This window comes from Aotus nancymaae, unplaced genomic scaffold (assembly GCF_030222135.1).
Source record: "Aotus nancymaae isolate 86718 unplaced genomic scaffold, 86718_ANA_hifiasm-v0.15.2.pri h1tg000012l, whole genome shotgun sequence".
Lineage (NCBI taxonomy): Eukaryota > Metazoa > Chordata > Mammalia > Primates > Aotidae > Aotus > Aotus nancymaae.
The window spans coordinates 13,354,227-13,371,568 of NW_026988423.1; the positions used below are offsets into that span (position 1 = coordinate 13,354,227).

At 40.7% G+C, this 17,342-nt stretch overlaps 1 protein-coding gene across 3 annotated transcripts in view; it reads right to left on the bottom strand.

The window, feature by feature from the left end:
* EXPH5 (exophilin 5) overlaps positions 1-17,342 on the bottom strand; it is an 87,030-nt gene that overhangs the window by 58,003 nt on the left and 11,685 nt on the right. Inside the window, exon 1 of one of the 3 annotated variants that reach the window (XM_012474600.2) lies at positions 3,692-4,019. The exons of the other annotated variants lie outside the window; for them this stretch is intronic. The gene's annotated coding sequence lies outside the window, so the exon portion shown is untranslated. Of the gene's footprint in view, positions 1-3,691; positions 4,020-17,342 lie in introns of those variants that run through there. 3 annotated transcript variants of the gene reach the window in all.

The window sequence follows — 17,342 nt, forward strand, 5'->3', positions numbered from 1 at the left end:
AATAAACCCAGTTCAAAACTAGTATTGCGCCCATCTCTGATTAATTCCTTAGAATCAATTTCCTTGATGTGAAATTGCCAGGCCAAAGGATGTACATGTTTTAATGACTTACGAAATCTATCACGCCAAATTACCCTGGTGAAAGGTTGTATCAAATTTTTTTTTTGTATGAGGATCCATTTCCCCATGTCCTTACCAATATTAGTTATGTCTATTCTTTTTAATCTTTGCTAATCTGATAGGCCAAAAAACTTTTTTTCTTTTTTCAAATTTTTTTGATTACTAGAGAGGTTGAATATTATTTACTATGTATACAGGATATGTGTAGCTTTTTTGTTTGTTTGTTTCTTTCTTTTTGACGGAGTCTTACTCTGTTTTACCCAGGCTGGAGTGCAGTTGCTAGATGTCGGCTCACTGCAATCTCTGCCTCCTGGGTTCAAGCTAGTCTCCTGCTTCAGCCTCCCAAGTAGCTGGCATCACAGACACCCACCACCACACCCGGCTAATTTTTGTGGTAGTAGAGACGGGTTTTCATCATGTCGGCCAGGCTGGTGTCAAACTCCTGACCTCGGGTGATCCGCCCACCTAGGCCTCCCAAAGTGCTGGGATTATAAGCGTGAGCCGCCACATCCGGCCTATAGTTTTTGATAATTTATCTGCTCATCACCTTTGCTGATTATTTTAGCCCAGGTACCATTTGAAATATTGGTTCTGTGAAATTCAAGATAAAAAGCCAAGCAAATGGCAAAATTAGCAACTTTTGGCACTTGCTTGAGAGTGTAATTCACAGCCCAGTCTATATCACACTAACCGGGAACTCGGATTGGCCACTACAGTGTGCCACAGCTCAGTGCTGAATGTGGTCTTCAATACACCTAAGCTTCTTGATTGTTTGTTTCCTATTGCTCTTGCCTTTCTTCAAGTTGCATGATAACAACAAAGAAAGCAATAATGTGGTCCAACCGCACAGATATTAGTGTCATAGACACTGTCTGTCACTATCTTCGTCTTTTCCCAGCCAATTGCCCCAGCCTGGCATGGTAGCATAAAATCACTGTCCGAGCTTACGTGAGGGTTCTGGGCCTGGTTGGTAGGGATAATCAGGTGAGGGGTTCTAATCCCTTTGTTATTTGGGCTGATCAAATAATATTTATGCGTCTCATTTTCCTCACCTGTAAAGCTCAGTTCTTTATCACCAGCCCCACGCTTACCTATCTGGACTTGTTTCCCATGACTCCGTCATTTAAACCCTGGGTGCCAATCATTCCAAGCACTTTGCCATGCTCTCTAGGCAATTTTCCAAGTTTCTCTTTTGCTTACAATGCCCTTTCGACATATTCTTTGTCACACGATCTAACTTCTGCTGGCACTTGGCTAAAGGGTTAAAAAACATCTTTTCGAGTGGGGTTAAAAAAATCCAGTTCAAAGGCCGGGCGCGGTGGCTCAAGCCTGTAATCCCAGCACTTTGGGAGGCCGAGGCGGGTGGATCACGAGGTCAAGAGATCGAGACCATCCCGGTCAACATGGTGAAACCTCGTCTCTACTAAACATATAAAAAAATTAGCCGAGCATGGTGGTGCGTGCCTATAGTCCCAGCTACTCAGGAGGCTGAGGCAGGAGAATTGCCTGAACCCAGGAGGCGGAGGTTGCGGTGAGCCGAGATCGCGCCATTGCACTCCAGCCTGGGTAACAAGAGCAAAACTCCGTCTCAAAAAAAAAAAAAAAAAAAAAAAAAAAAAAAAAAAAAAAAATCCAGTTCAACCATAATGAGCATTTAAATGTGTAAGGATAATGTGAAGACACCAGGAAATTCAGGATCTGTTGGTGGAAAACGATATGTACAAAGTAGCTATGATATAACACAGGACATGGTTGATAATATAATATTGATAGAAAATCAAGATTCTTGCTTTGGCATTAGGAAGAAGGATAAGATTAATTCCAGCTAAAGGCTGGGAAAGCATTCATGAAGACAGGCCTTAAAAGACGGTCAGAACTAGACTTGCTGGGGAATAAATCCCACTGCATCTGGGTCTGAATCCATTATCGTTCATCACGAGTGCTGCTCATTCTGCAGCGAATGAGTGAATAACACGGAGTGTAGGTAAGGTGCGCATGAAGGGGGTTGGCGGGAGGAAATGGGTGAAGGCTTTCAGCCGCAGACTTTCCTTCTGAGTGAAGGAAGCTTTGTTTTTGTTTTGTTTGTTTTAAGTGGCTACAAAGTTTTTATTTGCCGGTCTTGCCTCAAGAGAAACAGATCAAATCATGAGGTTGATTTTGAGGTTGATTATTGTCTATTAATAGTTTCATTATAGTCTTGTGTCACTGGGTTATAAATAAGAATTCCAGGTCAAGTATGGTGGCTCATGCTGATAAGTCCAGCACTTTGGGACGCCGAGGTGGGAGGACTGCCTGAGCCCAGGAGTTCAAGAATGGCCTGGGCAATACGGCAAAACCCCATCTCTAAAATAAATAAATGAATAATCCCAGTCACTCCGAAATGCTCTCATTTCCTTGATAGATACATAGAAGAAGACTCAATACTAGGATCATGCAAGTCTTCTGGAGGCTTCCTATGCTCTCACGTAAAGAACAAGAGTTGGAGGGGAAACTGAAGATTTCCTTTTGTGGTCTTATGCCAGTCACTCAACACAGATAGGACCAACACAGATAGGACCAACACACTTCGTAATCACTCCTCAATGCAACCGATTCAACCAAGAGCCAGAGCTAGGGAGAAAGGGGCCACAAAACCCTTTAACACAGATTTAACTTCTATTTTTATCAGAAATGATTTCGTGCCTCTCTTCTATTTAACATTTACAGAATTTTAAAACAGAAACAGTTAACCAAATCTCATTTTCTATGTGCAAACTTGTTAAAAATTAGTGAACATTTAGTAGAAGTTACCGAAGGTGAACAGATTTGCTGGAGAGGGGAAGAGAAGGAAGCCAGCCAGGATGAAATCTGACAAGCCTGCTGTTACTCACCATAAACAAACACCAGCCTTCTTTAGGACTTTAGTTTCCAATACTGATATGAACAGTCTTTCTGAATTGAAGATTTACATATTCCAACTACTGATTATAGCTCAATAAATGTGTTATGTGGAATTGGCTTAATGGAAGCATTAAGCCAGAGTTGGAAGTCATTCTCCTTTACCTACCTCCCACTTATCAACTGCCACTTCAAGACCAGCCTCCATGAAGTTTTGCCTGATCATTTCAGTGCTCATCCATCTTTCTCTTCTCCAAAACCCTACCTCACTGCTGTCCGTGCCATCCATTAAGTACTTAGTCATGCATAGCCTTATATTCTTGTTTAAGTTCTCATGTCCTGTCCTACAAACAGATTATACATTTCTTGGGTCCTACGCTTCACATTTACCATAGTAGATTGCATAGCCCATACAAAGATTAGGCCTTCAAAATATTCGTCAAGTATTTCTCCAATAAAAATGGAAACATCACAAATCTTGATCCCCCAAATGTGAATGGGACTTACTTAAGCAAACATCATGATAAACTGGAAAGAGGTATGTGTTTCCTTTATCCTTGTGCCTGCTGAAGATATTATTCTTAGCCTTGCCGTTTTGAATCCAGGGGTGCGTGTTCAACATATTTAAGCAAATTCTGGAATATCAAGGCCAAACAGTCTTCAGGGGGCTTCACCCTGGTGCACGGCAGCTTACCTGGTGGGTGGTGGGTAGCACACGGTAGAATGACGGCTTTGTCTCTCTTGAGTGACTCTGGACAAGCTTCAAAAGCAAAATCCACAGTGCCCTATCCTGGTGGGCAGAAAACACTGAAGACAGGGGATTTCCCACTCGCTGAAGACGAAACACCCTTCTGCTGACCCCGTACCAAAGGGGAGGGTGCCGGTGAAAGCCAGCGTGTTAGTGCTTCATAGAGGAGAAGCAGTTACTTGAAATAAAGTGTCTTACTTTTTTGGGGGGTGGGGGCGAGGGTGTCTCAATAATCAGTTGGCCTTAATTATTTTTGCTGAGAATAGGAGAGATAAATCTCCTGACTGAAGTCCAAAGCTGCAGGGGAGGAAATGACAGCACTCGCGGCTTCCTCTGGTTTGCTGGGCACCTGCTGCCTGGCAGGCTGCTCGCCATGGCTGGCCCGTGTGGTGGTTCCCGAGAGCCAATCAGTTCCCTCCTCCACTCTCAGGTGGCTGCTCTCAGCTTCAACCCCAGAAGTCCTTCACTGGGCCATCTGGAGCTGGGGAACAAGTTCCATGCTCCCTTGGCCAGAATTCTACTTTGAAATCTGTCCACACCTCTCCCCAACCCCCAGTCTTGGTCACAGGCCTAAAATTTGACCTCAATCACTGAGAGATAATGTACAGCAAGAGATATACCTTTAAATATTTCAAAGTTGATGAAAGAATTGATGTCCTTTAGTATTCAGATATATTATCTTACCCTGGAATCACAAAGTATTAGAGTCCACTTGGACCCACTGGTTTCAGGGTAAACAGTAGGTCAAAAGCCAGAAACCTGAGTTCATATGAACTCTCCTTTCTCCTTCCTTCTGCGGCCAGTCAGCCACCAAGTCCTGCCAATTCGACTTTCCAAATGTTTCTTAAATCGCTTGCCATCTCTTCCTCCCCAGTAGCGGCCCCTAAACACACTTCTCTTCTAATCCAGGCTTTCCTCACCACCCAGAGCCATTCGCCTAATTTGGCCTTGTCGTTCAGTGGCTCTAAACATTTCAACGGCTCCTCCTCCCCTCCAGTTTTGTCAAGCTCAGAGGCCTCGGCTCAACACACAAGTCCACTGCCCACCTCTAGCTCATTCTCTGGCCTGTGGCTGCCTCTCCTGTTGCACTGTGGGGATATCCACCGCTGATGGTGTCTGCATCTGCCCGTAGTCCTTCACGTCTTTATGGCCTAATGTCGTTCACTCCACTTGCTGTTCACTTCACCTTTATTCACCTCTCACCTCCTTCAAGACACAGGTCAGGCATCACCTCCTTCAGCCAGTCATCTGGAGGATGGTTACATGACCTCTGCAGCCCTCTGTGTGACTAATCGTATTTGTCATGTTACAGGGAATGCACTGCTTTTATTTATTTATTTATTGGAGACGGAGTCTCGCTCTGTAACCCAGCTGGAGTGCAGTGGTGCTATCTCAGCTCACTGCAACCTCTGCCTCCCAGGTTCAAGTGATTCTCCTGCTTCAGCCTTCTGAGTAGCTGGGATTACAGGCATGCATGACCATGCCCAGCTAATTTTTGTATTTTTAGTAGAGACGGGGGTTTTACCATGTTGGCCAGGCTGGTCTTGAACTCCTGACCTCGTGATCTGCTCACCATGCCCTCCCAAAGTGCTGGCATAATCCACCGCACCAGGCCTGAATGTATTGTTTTAAAATCAGCCTCCTTTACGGCATTGAAAGGTTATAGAGAACAGTTTTATATCTCCAGTACCAGGCTCACAGTAGAATCTCAAATATATCTGCTAAATAAATGAGTGCTATTGAACAGAGGTGTTATTGAATCATGATATGGAAGAAAAATCTATGGGGTTCTCACTTTTGAGAGGAACATGGAGGTCCCTAGAACTCTGGTTTTGGGACAGTGACAGGTTCCAAAGACAACTGCCTCAATGTTGCAAATGGAGGGGCTGATCAAACCTGGCAGCTCCAAGAAAAATAGGCAACATTGCAGTGCTACTCCCGATGCTTAATGCTGATGGTTGATGTACAATCAAAAACTCCAGATGACTGTCTGCCTCCCAGGAAGGAAAGTAGATCTGAGCCAAGAGAGTAACCAGAGCCTGGCCTGCCTCTTGAAATGACCCAGGCCCCTGGAGGTGTGGAATCTTTCAGCTTCAGGAGGCTGCCACCTGTGAGTGCAGCACACCAGAGATTAAGCTCAGGTAAGCTGAGAACAGAATAGCATTTTTTATTTTTATTTTTATTTCTTCAAGATAGAGTCTCACTCTGTTGCCCAGGCTGGAGTGCAGTGGCACGATCTTGGCTCGCTGCAACCTCTGCCTTCTGGGTTCAAGCAATTCTCCTGCCTCAGCCTCCTCAGTAGCTAGGATCACAGGCACATGCCACCAGGCCTGGCTAATTTTTGTATTTTTAGTAGAGATGCAGTTTTACTGTGTTGGCCAGGCTGGCCTCAAATTCCTGACCTTAAGTGATTTTTCTGCCTCAGCCTCCCAAAGTGCTAGGATTACAGGTGTGAGCCACTGTGACCAGCCTATTTTTTTATTCTTTAGAGACAGGGTCTCACTCTGTTGCCCAGGCTGCAGTGCAGTGGCGTGGTCAGCTCACTGCAATTTCAAACTCCTCTGCTCAAGCAATTCTCCCACCTCAGCCTCTCAAATTGTTGAGACTACAGGCATATGCCACCATACCTGGCTAATTTTTAAATCTTCTGTAGAGATGGTGGGGTCTCACTACGTTGTTCAGGCTGGTCTTGAACTCCTGGCTTCAAGTGATCCTCCTACCTTGACCTCCCGAAGTGTTGGAGTTACTGGCACGAGCCACTGCTCCTGACCTGGAAAAGTATTATCACTTTGATGATAAAACTGTCATGGTTGTTTTGGAGCACTGTTTGGAAATTGTGGCATCTACAGTATTGGTGAGGTGGGCTTTAGACACGTGCAAGTTGTTTTTAACAAAACATTTACGTTTACGTTTTTGTATTTACATTTATGTATTGTTTTGTGACTGTGAACTCTCCTTAAGGCTCTGGAAGGCCCAGGACAAGGTGTTGTAAGTTGACACATGGGGGAAATGAAAGCAAGTCTAAGGAAGAAGGTGGAGGCTGAGCTCAGTAGAACTGGGTGTACAAAGAGCTGGGTAGAGCTGGCTGAGGGTGAGGCCTGGTATGGCTTTGAAGGTGGAGGCAGCTACCCTGGAGGGAGCGTGTTACTCATAAACCTTTTAAAGACTTGCCTGGATTGCAGAGGCAAAGCAATTACACAACCGTGGATAGACATGACCTAATTTATTGGCCTTTCCAGTTACCTACTATGGAGCCAGTGCTATAACAAATATAAACTACAACCATTTTTTGAAAATGTTTTCAGGAGGAGGCTGTGTTATCAAGGTTGGAGAAGATTTTCTCCCAAGCACCTCCTGTGATGTCTTCTTCTGAACAGGATGGCTCTTTCTCCTGGGTTGGGGTGTTCCCAACCCTGCATCCCCTCCACAAAGCTCTCCTCCTTTGGGTCTCGGAGGGCTCACTCTCTTTTTAGCTGGTGGGAAATTCTTATGTTGGCAAATCTGTAAGACATGCTTAGGGACCGTGGGCTCTTGCTGCTGTTCCACATGGATCCCTCTGTCCTCCACGTGGACATTCAGCACCTGGGAAGTTGCCATGCTCCCACTGGAGATGCCCTGGGCATGAGTCAGTAAGCCCTTGGAAGTCAAGTTATCTAAGGCAAGGGGCATGTCAGTGAAATGGGTTTAAGCTTGGCTATGCTCCCCCTGGGCCAACTTTAACTGACTAAACATCTGATGTTTAAGGGATGATGATTTAGGATCTTGGGGAACTGATATTTTTGGTGAGACCTTTTTTCAGAGGTTGAAGAAACTAAGGAGACTATGTGAGGAACAAGAAAGTTCCCAGGAAGAGGGTAGCTCCCTGTCATCATATGTGCAGAATAGAGGTCGAGTTCAGAGTAGAGCTGCCTTTACTGGGACTGCTGAAGCTCAGAAAATTAAGACTGACATTGGAAAGTTCCTAGAGGAGAAGCTAGGGCATAGGGATGGGATAGATATCACCTGTCCCCAAGAGCCCCTTTCCTCCTCAGTAGAGCTTGGGAAAGCTCAGCATGAGCCAGAACTGCAGGTCAGAGCAGAGCCTGTCCAGGGCGATCCCTGCAGCTACATGGCTCCCTCCTGCAAAGTGACATGTAGCGAATCTTGAAGCCAACAAGCTGTCTTAGTTGGCCAGAATTATCCGACAAGGATTAGACAGATCATAGACAAGAACAGACAGCCGCAGAAAGTTGAGGCATTTAAGGGCAAGATAATTGTGTCAAAAGCATCCCCAATCCATGCCCCACAGAAAGCCTGTGCCCCAACCAAATCCCACTTGACAGTGTCAGTTGACCCACTGCCTCCAGCCATCCCAACCACTGCTAAAAGCACTGTGTTCAGTGATTTGTCATTAATTACACAGAAAACTCTTCCGAAGCATTTCCAGGGAGGAAAATTCCCCCCCACAAAATAATTTCCTCCTTGTGGAGAATATTGGTTCTCCCCAATAAATGTTGTAATAAGAAAAAAAAAAAAAAAAAAACTACAAATAAGAATGAGTTTTGGTGGGGCGAGGAGGGGGGTTGCTGAGAATAGGGGAGAAACTGATGTCCTTAAGGAGGAAGAGGCACTGGGAAACAGACCAGAGAGTGAGGAGAGGTTGGCAGATCCTCCCTGATAGACTCCCCATGGAGAGGGCCATTGTCAGACACCCCCTGCCACAGCTTTCTCTACTCTGCAGAGGGAAGCCCTTAATACCCACTACTTAGGGGACAACTTTGAGCACACAGAGCTCTCACTTGGCCCCTGGTAATGCTGAAGAGGAGCTTCCAAGTGCAAGCTTAAGTGCAAATGTAGTAATTCAGCCAGCAACTGAGATCTCTCCTCAATACACACAATCCCCAAAGTCATTTTCATACACCTTTTTGACGTCTGAAAGAGAAGAAGGAAACCATACATAAAATGCATGACAGCAGTGTTTACAGTAAGCATTGAACATCACCGCTCAAGTTGAGCCAATGTGAACAACTACAGTGGGGTTCAAAGAAGCCAGTTCACAAGGCCAGGCTCTAATCAGCCTGTGGGCAGGACAGCATTTGTGTTTACGCATAACCTGTAGTGAGATAAAACCAAAACAACTAAAAGTAAAAAGTGATTCTTCCAGTCGCCTGACTAAATAGCTCCCAGGGCGGAAGAACCCTTTGATCCTGCCAAGCAATTTTAAGGCGGGAAAGTACTTCACACAAGGTTTACACACTGTCCCCTGATTGGTTTCTCTGCTTCTTTTTATCTCTGTGAAACCAATTCACTGCACTACGTTAACTATGTACGTGGTATAGGAATAGCGACAATCACACTTCTCTGTGTGAAAGCTGTGTTTTCCCCTATGATTTCCTTCTTAGATTTTATGAAAGCTGGTGCTATAGCATTTTGTCTCATCCACTCTTAGTGGTTATTATTTATTTGGTTGCTCCAGTCTTTTCCCTAAAGGGAATTATCAAGGGCCTCGGAAGGAGATGGAAGTCAATGGTTCTATTGACAATTTGCTAACTCTTTGAAAAAAATAAATTTATGTAATCCTACTTTCTAAACAAAATATATGTTAGGTGATATTTTGTAATTAAAATGTATGTAGTATAAAATATATGTAATTAAAAAATTACATTAAAAAGATTAAAACTAGAAGCGAATATTACTCTAATCTCCATGTGAGGAGAGTTATCTCATCTTAAAAATAAAAGGTGAGGCAGGAGAATCACTTGAGGCCAGGGTTTTGAGACCAATGTAGGCAACATAGTGAGACCTTGTCCCTACTAAAAGATTTTATTTATTTTTATTTTTTTATTAAGATGGGGTTTCGCCATGATGGCCAGGCTGGTCTTGAACTCCTGACCTCAGGTGATCCACCCACCTAGCCCTCCCAAAATGCTAGGATTACAGGCGTGAGCCACCGCGCCCAGCCAAGATTTTTAAAAAATTAGCTAGGTGTGGTGGTGCACGTCCATAGTCCTAGCTACTTAGGAGGCTGAGGTGGGAGGTCACTTGAGTCTAGGAGTTAGAGGTTACAATGAACTATCATTGCACTGCTGGACTGCAGCCTGGGTGACAGAGCAAGACCATCTCAAAAAGAAAAAGGAAATTTAAAAGGAGGTACATTTGGCTACATAAAACTGAGAAAAAATCTATTTTCAGATAAAGAGAAGTTATGTGTAAACTGAAACCTGGGAAATACATAGGACAAAAGTCAATTTCTTTAATGTCTAGTGAAATGTATAAATCAGTAAGACAAAAACCACACCGAGCCGTGTTAAACAGTGTTGACTGCCTTCTAGAATGCATTTCCCTCAACTCCCCTCCTTTCTGATGTTGTTGTCAACACCAGAGTATTCAGGCTCAGGGGATGGATCGTGATTGGTCGAATTTCAGTATTTCTTGCTTTTTTAATTCCCTTGCAGCTAAGGATGGCCACATGACATGGTTCCGATCAAGGATATATAAAGTAGAAATGTCCTTGAAGGCATCAGAGAAGGCCTTTACTTCTATAATAAAAATGACTCTTCTTGGATATATACCCCAAAGAAGCCATTGTTTCCACTCTTTCCTCTTTCTTTCTGCCTCAAATATGAATGTGATGTCTGGAGCAGCTGCAGCCATTTTGCGTTACAAAGACACCATCCTGACATCCTTTTTTTTTGAGATGGAGTTTCATTCTTGCTGCGCAGGCTAGAGTGTGCAATGGCACAATTTCAGCTCACCCCAACCTCCACCTCCTGGGTTCAAGCAATTCTCCTGCCTCAGCCTCCCAAGTAGCTGGGATTATAGGCATGTGCTACAACACCTGGCTAATTTTTTGTATTTTTAGCAGAGACCGGGTTTCTTCATGTTGGTCAGGTTGGTCTCAAACTCCCGACCTCAGGTGATCCACCCACCTCAGCCTCCCAAAGTGCTGGGATTACAGGCATAAGCCATCACGCCCAGCCCGTCCTTAAACCACTAAACCATCTAGCAGTTGCCTACTTCCAGATGTCTTGTTATGTCAGAAAAATGAACCCCCTATTGTTCAAGTCATGGTTAGATTTTCTGTTTGTGATTAGAAGCATTCTGGATACAGATGTTGATTTACAAATGGGCAACAATATGACTAGACAGTTCACATATCAAGAAATGTGAATAGTAAACATATGAAACAGTTGAAGTTCATTATAATCACAGCATCAGAAATTAAATGAAGTATAATTTTTTTTCTGCAAAGCTGGTAAAGATTTTTAAAAAGTAATACTGCCATTCAGGTATAGAAAGGATATGTTAAAACAAAGGCCTTCCCACACTGCCGGTGAAGGTGCAACGTGGTGGAACATTTTTGGAAAGCAGTTTGGTAACATGTAACAGGAACTTAGAAAACATTTTTGTTATTTAAATGAATGATTCTACTTTTTGGAATTTGCCCTTGAGATAATTAAAATTGAATCAACAATGTAAGCATAAAGGCTTGCCAGTGTTACTTAACATAGCAATAAGAAACAAATAGAATAAGAAAACATCAAAGAGACTAAAATATTGGAACGATTAACTAAATTATAGAATATATTCAGTAGGATAGTGTGCAACCACAAAATTAATGTTGACTCTGAATCTTTAATATGAAGGGGTTATTTTTATGTTATGATCTTCATAAGTAACACAAATACATAAGACCACAACTGTGTTAAAAATAATGTGGGGAAAGGCCAGGTGTGGTGGCTCACGCCTGTAATCCCAGCACTTTGGGAGGCTGAGGCAAATGGATCACTTGAGGTCAGGAGTTTGAGACCAGCCTGACCAACATGGTGAAACCCCATCTCTACTAAAAATACAAAAATTAGCCCGGTGTGGTGGCACATGCCTGTAGTTCCAGCTACTTGGGAGGCTGAGACAGAAGAATTGCTTGAACCAGGGAGGTGGAAGTTGCAGTGAGCCGAGATCACGCCATTGCACTCCAGCCTGGGCTGGGTGACAGAGTGAGACTCCGCCTCAAAAAAAAAAAAAAAAAAAGATATGGGGGAAACAGTTTGACATTTCCTCATAAGTTAAACATAGAATTACCATATGTTCCAGTAAGTCCATTCCTAGGTATATACCCCAAAGAACTGAGAACAGGTACTCAAACAAATACTTGCAAGACAATTGTTCATAGCAGCATTATTCGAAATAGCCAAAACAACTCAAATGTCTACCAATGGATGACTAGATAAATAAATTGTGGCATATGCATACGATAGACTATTATCCAGTCCAAAAAAAGGAATAAAGTACTGATAAATGTTATAAGGTAGATGAAAGTCAAAAACATTATACTAAGTAAAAGAAGACAGGCAAAAGTTATATATTCTATAATTCCATTTATATGAAATATCCAGAATAGGTAAATCCATGATTGCTAGCAGTTGAGGGGAGGTGGGAAGGAAGAGTAACTGTTTAATGGGTTCTATTTTGGGGTGACGAAAATGTTTTGGTACTAGATAGAGGGGGTGATTGTACAGCATTGTGAATGTACAAAATGCCAATGAATTGTTAACTTTAAAGTGGATAGTTTTACGTTATATGAATTTAACTTCAGTACAATTTTGTTTATTTTTCATTCTTTTTTGAGTTTGTTTCTAATTTTTATGAATATATAGTATTTGTACATATTTATGGGATACGCATGATAATTAGGAATACAGTATATAATGATTAAATATGAGTAAGTAAAATATCCATCACCTCAAGCATTTATCATTTCTTTGTGTTGGAAACATTCCAAATCTTTACTTCTAGCTATTTGGAAGCGCACAATAAATTAACTCCAGTTTCCCAATTATGCTACCAAACACTAGATGTTGTTCTTTCTAAATGTATTTTTGTGCCTACTACCCAGCTCCTCTTCATTCTCCCTTTCCCACCACCTTTCCCAGTCTCTTGTAATCATCCTTCTCTTCAATACCACATGACGAATTCTTTTAGCTCCCACATATGGGTGAAAATATGTGATATTTGTATTTCTATACTAGGCTTATTTCACTTAACATAATGTCTTCCGGTTCCATCTATGTCGTTGCAAAGTATAGGATTTAATTCCTTTTCTATGACTGAATAATATTCTGTTGTGCATATATACACTGCATTTTCCTCATCCATTCATCCATTCATGGAAACCTAGGTTGATCCGTATCTTGGCTATTGTGAATAGTGCTGCAATAAACTTGGAAGTGCAGAGGTATCTTTGATACACTGATTTCCAATTTCTTTTGAATAGGTACCTAGCAACAGGATTGCTGGATCGTATGGTAGTGCTATTTGTAGTTTCTTGAGGAACCGCCGTACTGTTATCCATAGTGGCTGTACTAATTTACATTCTAATCACCATCTGTTATTTTCTGTGTTTTTGATAATAGCTATTTTAGCTTGGGTGAATGATATCTCATTGTGTTTTGATTTGCATTTCCCTGATGATTAGTGATGTTTAGTATTTTTTCATATACTTATTGGCCATTTGTATGTATTGTTTTAAGAAGTGTCTATTCAGATATTTTGTCCATTTTAAAATTTGATTATTATTATTATTATTATTTGCTATTGAGTTGCTTAAGTTCCTTACATATTCTGGCTATTAATCCCTGTTGGATGAATAGTTTGCAAACGTTTTCTCCCATTCTGTAGGTTGTCTATGATGTTGATTGTTTCTTTGCTGTGGAGAAGCTTTTTAGCTTGATATAATCACATTTGTCAATTTTTGCTTTGATTGCCTGTGCTTTTGACATCTTACTCAAATATTTGCCCAGACCAATGTCCTGGAGCATTTCTCCTATGTCTTATTCTAATAGTTTCACAGTTTGAAGTCTTTAATCCACTTTGATTTGATTTTTAGATTCAAGTCTATAATCCACTTTAATCTGATTTTTGTATATGGTGAGAGATAGGAGTGTACTTTCATTCATCTACACATGGATATTCAGTTTTCCCAGCACCATTCATTGAAGAGGGTGTATATTCTTGGCACTTTGTTGAAAATGGTTTGGTTGTAAATGTGGATTTATTTCTGGGTTTTCTATTCTGTTGCATTGGTCTATGTGACTGTTTTCATGCCAGTATCATGTTGTTTTGGTTACTGCTGCTTTGTCGTATATTTTGAAGTCAGGTGATGTGGCAACTTCAGCTTTGCTCAGGATTGATTTGGCTATTCTGGGTCTTTTTGTTTCCATCTACATTTTAGGGTTGTTTTTATATTTCTGTGAAGAATTTCATTGATATTTTAATAGGGATTGCATTGATTCTACAGATCACTTTGGGCAGTATGGGTATTTGAAAAATATTAATTCTTTCAATCCATGAGCATGGGCAGACTTTCCATTTGTTTATGTCCTCTTCACTTTCTTTCACCAGCGTTTTATAGTTTCCATTGTAGAGATCTTTCAGTTCTTCGGTTAAGTTTATTCCTTTTTTTGTAGTTATTTTAATCGAGATTGTTTTTTAGATTATTTGGTGTCAGCATATAGAAATGATTTTTGTATGGTTATTTTGTATCCTATAACTTTACTGAATTCGTTTATCAGTTCTAACAGTTTTTTGGCAAAGTCTTTAGGTTTTTTTAATATAAGATCATATTGTCTGAAAACAAGAACAATGATTTATTTCTGTCCAATTTGGATGCCCTTTATTTCTTTCTCTTGTCTAATTGCTCAAGCTAGGACTTCCAATATTCTGTTGAACTAAAAGTAGTGAAAGGGGCATCCTTGTCTTGTTCCAGATCTTAAAGAAAAGGATTTCCGTTTTCCCTCACTCAGTATGATGCTCAGTGTGGGACTGTCCTATATTGCCTTTATTGTTTTGAGGTATGCTTCTTCTATATGCAGTTTGTTGAGAGGTTTTTTTTATCTTGAAGGGATGTTGAATTTTAATGAATGCTTTTTTGTCATCTATTGAAAATGATCATATGGTTTATGCTCTTGATTCTACTAATGTGATGTATCATGTTTATTAATTTGCATATGTTGAACCATCCTTGCATCCCAGGGATGAATCCCACCTGATCATAATGAATGACCATTTTAACGTGTTGTTGAATTCAGTTTGCTAGTATTTTTGCATTGGTATTTATTAGTTATGTTGGCTTGTAGTTTTCTTTTTTTATTGTGTCTTTGTCTGGTTTTGGTATGAGGGTAATGTTGGCCTTGTATAATGAGTTTGGAAGTAAAAAAGAAAAAAGTAAATATGGGGAGTTCTGCTTCCAGGTAACACAGAGTAAGCACTTCCACCCTGTCTCTCCTAGTGAATGTAGCCATAGAAACTGGTCACAAGGTGCAGAACAGATAAGTTAATAGTAGTACGCAAATTGTGAAAGAAAACAAAATACCACTGAACCTGCTGTGAATTTACTTTTTTTCCTCTCCTCCACTATACCCTGGTTTGGACTCAGGGTAGTGCAAAACCCAGAAGTGAGCATTGGCGCAAATGGAGAGAGTTCCAGGAGAAGCCCTTTAGTTCAGGCTTGAGGAGTAGGGAAAAGGGTTTTCTGGCTGCAACAGCAGTGCTAGCTGGGACCCATACACACTAAAACTTTCAGGGAAGGGAATCTTATCTTCCGATTAGAGAAACTGTGGACCCATGGGGATGTGGCAAACATCTTTTGGTTTTTTTTTTCTCTCTTTATGTCCTTCCAGTAGAGGACAGATGACTGAAAGGGGGAGCTCCAGGGAACCAGAAAGCACTGGGAAAATTGTGCAGGTAGAGGAACTCATGAAAGCAATGCCATACAGTGCTAAAAGAAAAGAGCCATCAACCCTAGATTCTATATTCAATGAAAATATTATTCAGGAATGAAGATGAAAAAAAGACATTGTCAGATAAAGGAAAATAGAGACTTTATTGCCAGCAGACTTGCTATAAAATAATTGCTAAAGGAAGTTCTTTAGAAGGAAGGGAAATTATACCAGAAGGAAACTTGGATCATCTGGAACGGAGAGAGAGCAATAGAAATGGTGAAACTGAGTGAATATAATAGACTACTCTCTTCTTGAGTTCTTTAAAATATTAAAAGCAAAGATTATAACATCGTTTGATGAGATTTTTCACTGTATGTAGTTCTAATATACAAAACAACTACAGTATAAAGCAGAGAGGAAAGTGACTTACGTGGTGGTAAGTCTTCTACATTTCACTTGAAGGGTAAAACAGTGATTCTAAGTAGACTATGAAGAGCTATGTATGTATCCCTAGCATAACCACAAAAAAAGAGAGAAGCTTAGATAGTAAAAATTACAATCTAAATTAAAATAGATATTTAAATTCTATTAAGATATTAATAGAATTAATATTAATGTTTAATATTAAAATCCAGGAGGTGGAGGTTGCAGTGAGCCTAGATTGCACCACTGCACTCCAGCCTGGGCAACAGAGTGAGACTCTATCTCAAAAAATACATATGTGTGTGTGTGTGTGTGTCTGTGTGTGTATACATTTTCAAATAGCTAAAAGAGAGGATATTGAATGCTCCCAACACAAATAATGGTAAACGTTTGAGATTATGGATGTGCTAATTACCCTCATCTAATCAGCATGTATTATACATAACAAAAGATCACCATATACTTCATGAATATGTACAATTATTATTTGTTAATTAAAATGAAAATAATGTAAAAACCAAAAAATGTTTATACTGGAAAAGAAGAAAGGTCTTCAGTCAATAATCTAAGTTTTCACCTTAAGAAATGAGAAAAAAATAGCAAAATAAACATAAAGCAGGCAATAGTAAATATCAGAGCAGAAATTAATTAAATTGAAACAGAAAAACAATAAAGAAAAATTAAAGTAAGACAAAAAGCAGGTCCTTGGAAAAGACCAATAAATTTGATAAACCTTTATCTCAACTAAAAAAGAAAAATAGGGAAAGAACACAAATTATCAATATCAGGAATGAAAGAGGGGCTATTCCTACATAATCTTCAAACATTAAAAGTATAATAAATGGGCTGGGTGTGGTGGCTCATGCCTGTAATCCCAGTACTTTGGGAGGCCGAGGCGGGTGGACCATGTGGTCAGGAGGTCGACATCGCCTGGGCAACATAGTGAAACTCCTTCTCTACTAAAAATACAAAAATTAGCCAGGCATGGTGGTGCGTGCCTGTAGTCCCAGCTACTTGGTAGGCTAAGGCAGAAGAATCTCTTGAACCCAGGAAGCGGAGGTTGTGGTGAGCCAAGATCATGCCACTCCAGCCTGGGCAACACAGCAAGACTCCGTCTCAAAAAAAAAAGGGACAATAAATAAATATTATAAATAATATTATGCATATAAATTTGACAACTTAGAATTGATTCATTTATAAAAAATACAAACTGTCAAACTCACTCATGATGAAATAGCGGAAAAAGCTCTGTATCTATCAAATAAATTGAATTATAGTTGAAACCCTTTCAAAAAAGAAGCTTCCAGTTTCAGATGGTTTCATTGTTTCATTTTACCAAACATTTCAGGAAGAAGCAACGCCAAGACTATATAATCTCTTCCAGAAAATAAAAGAAAATACTTCCTAAGTCATTTTACAAGGCTAAAATTACTGACACCAAAACCACACAAAAACAGTATACAGGCTGGGCGTGG